Genomic DNA, 11276 nt, shown 5'->3' with positions numbered 1-11276 from the left:
AAATGTAGCTGTAAGCATGAAATACAAATTTCCCAGGCTCAATTACAGGCCTGATATTCTTAATCCAAAAACCTTGGGAACAATTGTTTTTTGGATGAAGAATTTTTTTTTAACTTTCAGACTTAAGGCAGTAAATAGATATGTACAATTTTAACCATTTGTTTTAAATCAGCAAATAGGGTGAAAATCAAGGTCACTTTGAATTTCTGACTGTGTTGGGAAATCTTTGTTGCCATGCTTAATGGATCAGTTAAATAATTCAAAATAGTCATTACTTCTTCTGATGGCTGTCCCCAACGATTATCGATCACATTGTGTGGATAAATTTATATAAATAACTTGTCAGAGGAGAAAAAAATCAGGCCCAAAACAATCACTAAAAGACTTGAATTGACCAGGACACACTTAGGTCCACTACATGTCTGTTTGGGTCTGTTTGCATTAATTTGGGCCACGTGAATTTTTTTTATCTAAAGGGCTTGCTCTCACTGTGCCTACATATCTGTTTAGGTCTGTCTGGGTCCGCTTTTGAAAGGCTCCTGCAGTTTTCAGATGTGCAGATAAAGGATATCGGACCTGCACAATGTTTTCACATGACCTTTGGCCCAGTGATCTCCTCATTAAAGTGCTAAGTCTTGGCTTCAGTCATGAACATTAGGGCTGAAGGATCTCCAAAATCTCATGTTTTCTGGGAAGCTTCCTAGAGATGATCAATGCCTCACAATATACTTTCTGTCCTCTTTGAGATGTAAGAAGAGGCTCCTCAATTCTGATAGGGTGGACATGTAATCAGATCCTACAGCCAAGATGACAGTCAATCAGACATGTAATAATTGAAAGAGTATAAATATTTACAGAGATAAAAATGTATATACAATGATGTGCCACCTGTACTACTCATGTGTCCTCAGTGCTCTTTTTCTAGTCTCTCCCACTACTTGAGATATAGTTTTGCGGTTTGCTGTGTTGGCAGATACCTGCTCTCTAGTTGACCCTGTTGGCCTTGAAGATTTGGGTGGATGACACTGGGGGAGCTTTTGACTAAGGGGCCCAGCTATGCTGAGAAGAGTCTTGCTCAGATCCAGGCTTGCCTTCTTTGGCTGCAACCTCTAATTGGTTGAAGATCACAGGCATGGTGGAGATGGACATGCCAGGCATCCCTGGGGTTTTGGAGATGAAACTTCTACTGGCACGGCCTGTGTGTAGGTTCTCTTCCTTCTGGTTGTCTAACAGCACCATACAATCTCCTTGAGAGGAAATGGCACAAGGCGTGAGGTCAGGATCTCTTGTCCCTCTCTTGCTTTGCTGCTGATGTTAAAATGCAGGTGTGTGTCTATTTTAGCAGCCAATGACCAATCTGCTGGACTTAGATTTCCATGGCAGTTGCCAACCTACTCATGAAGACAACCAGATGCACACATGGCATCTTAATCAATAAAGGTGACAGACGCTTCCAACCTCTAATTTGGTTTTCCTACTGTTTCTGACAAACCTTCCTATGACTGTCTATGCATTTGAACAAGGTCATTAATGGCTGACATCATGAGGTTCTTCTCCTGCCCAGGGTTGAGCAGATGCCTTGTCTCTTCCAAGTTCCAGTGACCTGGGGCATTTCTTTCTCAACCAGCTATGGAGACATGCCAGTAATGCATTCACCAGATTTTGCTTGAGTCTAATCTCAAAAGAGAATATGCCAAGGTAAAAGTATCTGAGCTGGTGAAGGGTGCAGGAGACAACCTGTGGCTTCTTCCTTAGAAGTAGCCGCGGAGAGGCTGACCTGTATGGGTCAGTGGCTGTATGGGTGCCAATATTGTCTGCTTAAGAAAAGATAGGCCATTCGCAATGCAATAGGGATGGAAGCTGGAGCACCTTAATAGTACATTAACAGTAGTAGTGATGAGAAAACAGCCTAGAACTGCATATTGAAGTCTACTGGGCTGCCTTGACATCGAGACCTCAGCATCCCATACAAGTGGTCTCTGTACTTTCCTAAGGATCTTCTTTCAAAGCAGGAGCATTTACCAAGTGTCACGTACACTGCCTCTCACACTGCCCTTCTCTACCCGGTTTTGAGACATTTTTTCCTCAGTGAAACAAAAAGGGGGATTTAGTGAGATTAAAGTGGATGGAGTAACGTTAGGAATGGTGCAGAGGTTGTGAGGTGTCTGATTTTCTACAATGGGCTGCCAACTTCCCTTTCAGCACTATGTCATACCAAAAAATGGTGGAGGGGCACACTATGAAGGGCAGCCCCTGACTTTCACCATTTGAAGGTGGTGTGCAATTGGGGTTTAAATTTAGTACCACTATGAAATAACACAGAGCTAAAATATGAAACAATTCAGTCCAGGAACAAGGGCAGAAAACATGAGATGTTGTGTAAAGGAGAATCATGATGGAAAGTTGATGGAAGACAATAGTAGAGAATAAATCAACACCAGATCGCCTCAAATCTGTAAAAAATATTATATTGGAAATTCTAATACAAAGCCTAGATGAGTTGCAGGTTTTCAGACAAACCCTCCCATTTCCTAACGCACGTGGTAAAAGTGGACTGGAATTTAACTTTTATAATTAGAGTTTAATAAGATGCATACATTTGCTTATATGGCTTCCCATAGGCCAAAAGCTTTTGCTAGTTAGATAAATATTACAAATGTTCACTCTGCCCTAGATATTCTCCGATAAGCAGCTCCCACATCTAATTTCACTCACATATTCATTCTGCATAATATGTAAGTATATGACGAATGTGATCAAGGGCTCTAATGACAATCCCTCTGCATGAATTGAACTGACAATCTTCCTGTCACCATTGCAGCACTCATAACTATCCACACTCTCCTCTGCCGCCAACTCTAATAAATTGAAATTATGGCAGATTGATGTCCTAGACTATAAAAAATAGGACATTCCCATTATCCCGACAGGAAGCTTTAGAATGTGCAAACAAGTCTTTAACACGTGGTCTACTAATACATAAATACGTCAAAGGTAACTTTCACCTTGAGAACCTACCAAACCAGTCAATCCTCCTTCCTGCCCCACATTGACTCAATCAAATACGTGAGTTCTATAATTGATTCTCAATTTGGATCAGCCAATTAAAAACCGGCAGAGACATTGAAGACCACCTCTAGCAGGGAGGAATGTGGAGCAGCAATGGCAGGAGTTTCTGGGGGTAATTTGAAATGCACAGCAGAAATTCATTCCAAGGAAGTAGACACATGTTAAGAGGAAGGTGAGGCAACCATGTCTGACAAAGAAAGTTAGGGACAGCATGAAAGCAAAAGAAAATGCATGCAATATGGTGAAGATGAGTGGGAATCCAGAGGAATGGGAAGCCTTTAAAAACCAGAGGAAAACTAAAAAAGCAAAAAGTGGGGAGGAGGTAAAATATGAGGGTAAACTAGCATGTAATGCACAAGAAGATTGCAAAGGTTTGTGTTAGATATATAAAAAGTAAGAGAGAGGCAAACATGGACATTGGACGGCTAGAAAATGATGCTGGAGAAATAGTAATGGGGAACAAAGAAATGGAGAAATTGAATAGGAAGTTTGCATCAGTCTCCATGGTGGAAGACCCTAGTGGCATATAAGAACTTCAAGAGAGTCAGGGGCTAGAGGTTAGTAAAGTGGTCATCACTAAGGATAAGGTGCTGGTGAAGTTGAAGGGTCTGAAGGTGGATAAATCACCTGGCCCTGATTGACCATACCCTAGGGTTCTGAGGAGATGGTGGAAGCATTGGTAGCGATATTTCAAAAATCACTGGAGTCAGGGAGATTCCCAGAGGACTAGAAAATGGGTATTGTAGCATCCCTCTTTAAGAAGGGCAGGAGGCAGAAGACAGGAAATTATAGGCCGATTACCCTGAACTCGGCTGTTGTAAGATTTTAGTGTCCATCATTAAGGTAGAGATTGCTGAGTATTTGGAAGTGCGTGGTAAAATAGTCAGCATGGCTTGCTCAAGGGGAGGTCATGCCTGACAAACCCATTAGAATTATTTGAGGAAGTAATGGGCAAGTTCGATAAAGGAGAGCCAGTGGATATGTTGTATGTGGATTTCCATAAGGCTTTTGACAAGGTGCTGCATAAGACGCTGCTAAATAAGATAAGAGCCCATGGTTTTAGGGGAAAGGCATTGGCATGGATACAGGTTTGGCTGATTGGCAGAAGGTAGAGACTGGGGATATAGGGGTCTTTTTCAGGAAGACAGCCGGTAACGAGTGGAATTCCACAAGCGTCAGTGTTGGGACCACAACTCTTCAAGTTATACGTTAACAGTCTGGCTGAAGGAATTAAGGCATTGTTGCTAAGTTTGCAGATGACACAAACATAGGTGGAGGGACAGGTAGTTTTGAGGAAATGAGGCTGCAGAAGGACTTGGATAGGCTAGGAGTGTGGGCAAGAAGTGGCAAATGGAATACAATATGGAAAAGTGCGAGGTTATGCACTTTTGCAGGAAAAATAGAGGCATAGACTACTTTATAATTGGGGAAAGCCTTTGGAAATCTGAAGCATAGAGTGGCTTAGGAATCCTAGTTCAAGATTCTTTTAAGGTCAATATGCAGGTTTAGTTGGTGATTAGGAAGACAAATGCAATGTTAGCGTTCATTTCAAAAGGGCTAGAATGCAAGAAAGAGAGACATTGCTGAGGCAGTAAAAAACTCTGGTCAGACTGCATTTTTAATATTGTGAGCAGTTTTGGGTCCCGCATTTAAGGAAGGATGTGGAAGGGGTCCAGAAGAGATTCACAGGAATGATCCTGGGAGTACAGAGCTTGTCATGAGGAACAGTTGAGGTCTCTGGGTCGATAGAGTTTAGGTGGATAAGAGAGTATTTAACTGAAACTTACAGATAATGAGAGGCCAGGCTAGAGTGGATGTGGAGAAGACATTTCAACTAGTAGGGGAGATTAGGACTTAAGGGCACAGCCTCAGTGAAAAGATGACCCTTTAGATCTGAAATGAGGAGGAATTTCTTCAGCCAGAGGATGGTGAATCTGTCGAACTCACTGCCTCAGAAGGCTGTGGGGGTCAAGTCATTGAGTGTCTTTAGGACAGAGATAGATAGGTTTTTGATTAGTATAGGGGATCAAGGGTTATAGGGAGAAGGCAGGAGAATGGGATTGAAAAACATATCAGGCATGATCGAGTTGCAGAGCAGACACACTGAGCTGAATGGTCTAATTCTGCTCCTTTACCTTACGGTCTTATGGTCCCCTTTTTCACAGGCAGGAGTATGTGCCTGTAAGGAAAACAAAAACAAAATAGTGCAAACACAATTTCATTTAAAGCACACCACTCAAATATAATTCATATTCAAAAATATTCATTGGAAAAAATAGAAAAACATAAAGCCAGGACAATTCAGGCTGAAGTTATTCAATGAATGATACTCAATTTATTGATTGTTTTCTAGAAGCAGAGAAACTAGCATTACATTACTTAGCATAGATGGTAATAAAGTTAATATATTCTCAAGGTTACATATTGGATGCTTGAGCAAAAGAAACTTACTTAAAGTTGTACTTTGCCTGTTGAAAGAGGGCCCAGCTGTACAAGTTGGGGAAATCTGGTAGTGCTCCAGTTCTGCAGTAAGGATACCAGGAAAGCACACAGTGTTAGTGAGGGACTGCTAAGGGTTTGAAGATACTTGAATAAGACAGAGCTGTGGAAATTGTAGCTGTCACCTGAGACAAAAGACTGCAAAAGTATGTATTGTCGGGAGAAGCAGTCTCAAATATGCAAAATCAAGCTACTATTAAATCCCTCATTGCCGCACTTTTCTGATATTTCTGGTATGATTCTGCCTGATTTCAGCGAGATTACAAAGAAAAATTAACTCTTTAAAGTCAGTGTCATCTAAATCATTTTAGGTACAACGTTGTATACAAGTATATCTCAATATATGTGTTTCACTTAGCAACATTACAACAAAATTACTTTAATTATTCAAAAGATGACAATCCAGTCTTGCAAGTGAAATCCTGTAGTCAATAAATGCAAGCTTAAAACATCACAAAGGGAATCTTAAAATTCTAAAAAAAATTTAAAGTAGCTGTACCTAGGTACCTAAGATGGCACAGAGAGGTGACATTATAAGCTTTTCACTGCACTCATTCGAGTGCATGTTACAATAAAGGCTGTTCTCAAAATTAAGCAATCAAGATGACTTGTGTAAACTCAGAGTTCTCTTAGATGCTATTCAATTGAATTCATCTGTGTGAGTGATAGTAATTGCCAGATTTTAATTAGCTTGACAAAAAAAGACTATCAATTTGATGTTCCTTACCTTTCTCCTTTCCAGAGCTTGAGTCTTGAGGAAGGGCATGCTGTTTGAAATCACCGGGTTTTGAGGTGTTTTCAGCTATCTTGCTCATTAATCAGTCTGTTGTATTGGAACTTTGAGGCTCAGAGTGTTACTTAAGGATAGACATCTGCCTCTACCAGAATCTCTGAATGTATTATCTTTGCTGGAAGGATCTTTCAGAATGTAAGGATTAACATTTTTGTTTAAATTGAGGATATCCCAGAATGTATGCAGTATTCTTAGAATGCCATTGTCAATCATGATGAAAGGGCAGAAGGTCAATGAGTGAAATTGTGCTGTGGTTACAATAATTGGGTAAATTGGGTAGGATGAGACAGTCTTGAAATATAAAGATCTTTCTTGAAAGATGATCCAATTCTTCTGGGAATGCTAATTGGTTTCCATCAAGTTAACCTTTCTGTTGTTCTTGAATATAAACATAAATTAACCTATTCCTCCTAATCACAATTTGTCAACAGATAAACAAACAATGCTCTATTTGAAATACTATTGTTTCAATTGAAACATCAATCTCTAATTACATGAATTGCAAACTGTTTCCATTAGGTTGTCGTGTGAATCAAATGAAATTGCAAAACAGTATATTTCCTGTTGAGGAACCTGCCTGAGACAGTTTGTTGTTTCACACTAAGTGAAATAAAAGGAATAAAAAGAAACTTTAAAACACTAATGGGCATGAAAAATATTAACAATTGATACATTGATTGAGAAAAAGACATCTTGTCAAAGCCTTTCGTCTTCCAAACACTGGAAAATTCAATGCAAATACCAAAGGAAAGGAAAAACATTATTTGTAATGTATGAGAGGAGAGTGCTGATTGGGATAGGAGCAAGAGTAAGCAATTCAGCCCTTCAAAACTGCTTCGCCATTTAAAAAGATCATGGCTGATCTCATCTCAGCCTCAACTCCAGTTTTCTTACCGTTCCGTTCATACCGTTCATAACCCTTTAACATGTTACAAATTAAAAATCTGTCTGTCTCTTCTTTAAGTTTATTCAGTCTCCAACGTCCACTCTGGGGTGGTAAATTCCACACATTCATGACCCTTTGTGAGAAGTAATTCCTCCTCATCTCCATTTTAGATCTGCCACCCCTTAGCCTAAAGCTATGTCCTTTCACTCTAGAGTATGTAGAGGCATTGCCAATCAGACCCCTTGAGGTGTGTCGATGAGAAATCTGGGAGCAGATGGCAAGAATGAAAAATTCAGACTCTTGATGTTGAGGAAAGAAAAATCTGATTTTGTCTTTATGGTTTTAGATCATCATAGAATCCCTACAGTGTGGAAACAGGCCCTTCGGCCTAACAAGTCCACACTGACCTTCAAAGCATCCCACCCAGACCCATCCCCCTATAACTGACCTAATCTACACATCCCTGAACACTACAGGCAATTTAGCATGGCCAATCCACCTAGCCTGCACATCTTTGGACTGTGGGAGGAAACTGGAGCACCCAGAGGAAACCCATGCAGACACAGAGAGAATGTGCAAACTCCACACAGACAGTCACCCGAGTGTGGAATCAAACCCAGGTCCCTGGCGCTGTGAGGCAGCAGTGCTAACCACTGAGCCACCATGCTCAGTGCTTTAACTTGGACAATATTGTTAGTAAGTGGGAAGGATCTGATTTTTATGAATTATCATCCCATTATTAACCAATCTCATCTCATTTCATTGTTCATGATTCGCCCTGGCACTGATGAGAAACTAGAAGGTACTGATTCCCGGTTTGAATGTCAGATAGTACCTAGTGGATGAAGCTTACTGATTAGATCTCCAGGAATTCATGTTTGCCTTCATTCACCAACATCTCATGGCATACTCCATGGGCAGCTCCATCCTTAAACCACAGATGTAAGCAACAATAAAAACACCAGTCTCAACACATCATTGTGGCTGATCTTGGGACTCACTCAAAAGACACCTCAGTGTTTCACCGCTGCACTTTGGAGCTCATCATGTAATACAATGTTCCTGCCAGGTTGCAGTGACAAACACCCATCTCATGCATCTGCACAGGATACAGCTTATGGCCCTTAGATTGCCTTCTTCATGCCCAATGGCTTTGCACTTACTTCGACACTCAAAGCATCTCTGCCTTATTGCGCAGACAACCAGGCAGCCTGTCATATTTGCTGGCACTGAACAGTCAAAGGGGCAGACATGTTGCTGTATGTGCTATATCAATGTCACATCTACAACAGGTGACAGCAACTTAAGTTGCGAACAGATTGAGCTGCTGGAGGGTGCAGGAGAAAGCCTTGCTGATGCCCCCTCTAAAGGATGTGTGGCTTCTTTCTCAGAGGTGGAGGAGGAGCTGATGGGTTGACGTTTAGCCTCTTTCAGGCAGAAACTCTTCTAAGGTGGCATAGTGGCTCAGTGGTGAGCACTGCGGCCTCACAGTGCCACGTGACCTGAGTTCGATTCCACCTCAGATGATTATCTGTGTGGAGTTTGCACATTCTCCCTGTGCCTGTGTGGGCTTGCTCCAGTTTCCTCCCACCATCCAAAGATGAGCAGGTTAGGTGGATTGGCCATGCTAAATTGCCGTTGATGTGCAAGCTAGGTGGGTTAGCAATGAGAAATGCAGGGTTACAGAGATAGGATAGGGAGATGAATTGAGGTGGGGTGCTCTTTAGAGAGTCAGTGTGATCCTAATGGGCTGAATGACCTGCTTCCACACTGTTGAGATCCTATCTCTAAACTACGTTGGTGCCAGAATAAATGGAAAGAGGCTGTTGGTTGCGCAATAGGAGTGGCAAGTTAAGAGTATGCTCACAATGATGGTAATGGGAGAGCAGCACAACACAACGCAGCTTATTGGATTGCCTTAACATGAATGTATGACTATCCTCATATAAGCAGTCTTGATTCTCTCCAGCGAGTTTGAGGATCTTCTCCTTGTAGGAGGTGAGGACATGAAAGTCAATGACCCTGCCACCTGTCATTGCCCTCTTAGTTCTGTTGTGTGACATTTTTATAAAAGAAAAGGAATTGAGGGGGGTGAAACTAACTGGAAGAGCAGTTAGTGCTGGAGTAGGAGAAGCGGTGAGGTCTCCCCAGTGAATGAATAGGAAGTGCTGAGGGCAGGAAGGGAGGATGAAGTAGATTAAGAGCCATTGAATGAAGGTGCTGCATGCAATACTGAGAGCAGTAATTCATTAGCCTGGTGGGAGGTGTGTACAGTGGCAGAGTTAGATGAATGTGCACTTGCTATCATGACTTAACTGGGAAGAGTGCACTAATTGTCATGTCCCACTGTTCTGCAAGTCATTACAAAACATATAAATGTATAAAAATTCAAATAAGACCATCATAGAACAATTTGTCTGACTGACTGCTACCCAATATAAAAGTAAACCACACCCAGTTTTCTTCAGTAACAGTAAAAACTATATTTATTGTAACACAGTAAAAACTATATTTGTTGTAACACAGAGCTTTAGCAAGAGCAGAGCAATAAATTATTTTATTTAAAATGAAATAATTTGTGCAACCTAAACTATGCCTCTTCCACTCCTCCCCCTCACATACATTTGATCACAAACAAAAGACAATGGTTTAACACATATTCTATGGTTGAGAGAATATAAACAGGGTAAATGAAATTTTGAAGATCTAATGTCTAGACTACAAGGTGGAAAGCCCTTTTACTTTTGCACTCTTTTTGATCTTTGCAGCGATGAGGCAGTGTTTTCTGACCTGTGATAGTCATCTTCAATTTGATGACTGAGCAGGTGGTCTTGGGTCTTTGCTTGGCTGATTTCTTTCCTTCAAGTTTGCTGGGATTTTCTATCTTTCTCCCCTCATGGGGAATGAAAGAAAGTGAGTGTGAGCTAACGTCTGTCATCCAGCTCCAGATGTTATCCACTCTCTTGGCACTTAGTGGATTTTTATCACACTGCAGCTGAAGAAATCAGAGGGCTGGCAGCAGAGCACATTTCCTTAGCTCAAAGGATTCTTGCTGCCTTTCTGTCTCAACTTTTTCCTCTTGTTGCTTCTGAAAAGTAATATTGTATTGTATAGCTCAATAAAAATAATCAACACTTAATTTTCAAGTTGCAAACAACTTTGCTGGTATTCCAGTTATATCAGTCCAATTTCCATTTCAATTTATAGTCCAATAAATGAAAAACATGTGGTCTCTTCCATAGCAGAGAGACAATGGTGGTACTTACCCTTGTGGATTGTGAAAGGTCAGTGACCATCTTTCTGTGGATGCTGCTTCTCACTGGAGACACTGCACTTACCCAGTTGTCTGTGTAGATGGCAGTGGGGTAGCAGAGCTGTCTGTGGGCTCCTGAGCCCAGGATTTATCCGCTTCCATCCGCTTTCTTTTTTTCTTCTTTTTACTTTTGCTCTTCTTTTCTTGCTTTCTTTGTCATTTTTTAAAAAAAGTCTTTTACAATGGGTTAGTCAGCAGCTTCGGCACAGTGTTGAGAGTGGGCCATGTGTGGAATGGCAGCAGTGTTAAGAGGCAGCAAGAATGTGGCACCTCCTGGTGATTGATGCGATACAGGATGACCGAGACTTCAGATGGTGGCTAGGCCCGGGTTCCTGCATTGGTGGTTCCAAAAACCTTAATGGAGTTAAGACTTAGACTTTAAGATCTGAACTTATTTCTTATCTTTTGGCTTTCTTTTATTTCTGTTGATTTTTTAAAAATTCTGGTTTTGTACCCAAGATAGCGCCAGAGAAGAGCAACTTTGTATACTTTTCACTGAGAAGGTGTGACAATAAAAATCTAATTCTAATTCTAATTCTAATTCTATCTCTTTCCAGGCTGGCATCTTCTATTGCTGTAGCTTCCTTTAGCAGTCCAAAAGAGACAGGAAGCCTGCCTCTCCACCATGCAGTGTCCACCAGGCCCGAATCTGCAAACTAGGTTGGCAAATCCAACTATCTCGACTCCATTTTCTCCCCCTTGGTCCAGGAACTCCC

The 11276-nt window shown here is 41.2% G+C and overlaps 1 long non-coding RNA gene across 1 annotated transcript; it reads right to left on the bottom strand.

Moving 5' to 3' along the window:
* Positions 1–5204: 5204 nt before the first annotated feature.
* On the bottom strand, positions 5205–6098 carry LOC125483096. Its single transcript, XR_007262080.1, has 3 exons — positions 6068–6098; positions 5521–5592; positions 5205–5248 (listed from the first exon to the last, which is right to left on the bottom strand). It is a non-coding gene; the product is annotated as an uncharacterized LOC125483096 (long non-coding RNA).
* Positions 6099–11276: the final 5178 nt, after the last annotated feature.

The sequence above is a fragment of the Rhincodon typus genome, chromosome 5 (assembly GCF_021869965.1).
Source record: "Rhincodon typus isolate 14 chromosome 5, sRhiTyp1.1, whole genome shotgun sequence".
Classification (NCBI taxonomy): Eukaryota; Metazoa; Chordata; class Chondrichthyes; order Orectolobiformes; family Rhincodontidae; genus Rhincodon; species Rhincodon typus.
This window is presented reverse-complemented; position numbering and strand designations above follow the sequence as displayed.